The sequence below is a fragment of the Otolemur garnettii genome, unplaced genomic scaffold, assembly GCF_000181295.1.
Source record: "Otolemur garnettii isolate 467f Iridium unplaced genomic scaffold, OtoGar3 scaffold00005, whole genome shotgun sequence".
NCBI lineage: Eukaryota > Metazoa > Chordata > Mammalia > Primates > Galagidae > Otolemur > Otolemur garnettii.
Window position 1 is genome coordinate 977,821 of NW_003852400.1, and position 1,093 is coordinate 978,913.

The following is a 1,093-nucleotide window of genomic DNA, read 5'->3' on the forward strand; positions in this document are numbered from 1 at the left end:
TAAAAGTCCCTTCCAACCCTAAAATTGTGTTGTAAAAAGACAACAAGGAAAGAGTTCTACGAAGCCAGAGGAGGAAATGAATATATTGGTGTCTCTTTTGGGTTTTGCCATGTTTTCCATTATTGTTCTTTCAAAGGGAAACGGAGGATGGGGAGAGCAGGAGACATGAGAAAATGAGGCTGGAAAAGGACTAGGTAGACCCCAGACGCGGGTACCCCCAGTGCTGATTAGAAACCAGACGCGCCGTTGGGAGAATTAGAAAGAGTACCCTGTGAGAAGGGCTCAATTCATATTGGCGACTGGCTTTGGGTTTTATTTGTAAAGGGTTTTGAGGGAGAATGAGAAAGGGTGTGGGAAAGGGAAAGATTTTTAACCCCAGGCGTGGATGGCAACACTTTCTTTAAGTGTTGAAATTCTGCTATCCAGTTTGAGCCAATTTCTCATCATTGTTTTCTTCATTCCAAGATGATCGGAGTTTCAGTCCCATGAATTTAAAAAGAAACTCTATGCGCAGACTTTTCCTGAGGGGAGATGAGAAACGAACACTCAGGTTTCTATCAGGACATATTTAGATTTGTTTCGCCTGGAAAAGTCTCATAGAAACTTACTCAGAAACCATTGTATAAAATTGTTTCATCAGTGTAGCTCCCTCCACACGTGATCAGGAAAGTGTTCTTGCTGAGTCTAGTTTAATAGTTAATTTCCTATGAACACTTTCCTCCTATACTTTTTCATCCTTCTACCATTTAATAAAAAGATTACCTCTGCCTCCAAAAGACATGAAAAACTGAATTGGAAATCTTCAGACCTGAGTTCTTGGTCCGATTTGGCGTCTAACTTACTTTATAATCTTGGGTGAGCTAGAGCATCCAGCTACATGTAAGTGGAATAACTTGGTTGGATTAGATCATCTCCAAAGTCCTTCAAGATCTTTTGTTGTAAGAAAAAAGTAATCTAATAATCACCACTCACGTTGAGAAGCAGCACGATACAGTAAAAGAATTTATTGTGCAAAGTCAGGAGGCTGAATTCAAACCCTGGCTTTTTACTTGAGAGTTTTACAAATCCTTTAACTTACACAGATTTGTTATCT

The 1,093-nt window shown here is 39.6% G+C and overlaps 1 protein-coding gene across 1 annotated transcript in view; it reads left to right on the forward strand.

The window, feature by feature from the left end:
- LAMB1 (laminin subunit beta 1) overlaps positions 1-1,093 on the forward strand; it is a 75,329-nt gene that overhangs the window by 41,075 nt on the left and 33,161 nt on the right. The gene's annotated exons all lie outside the window — the stretch shown is intronic.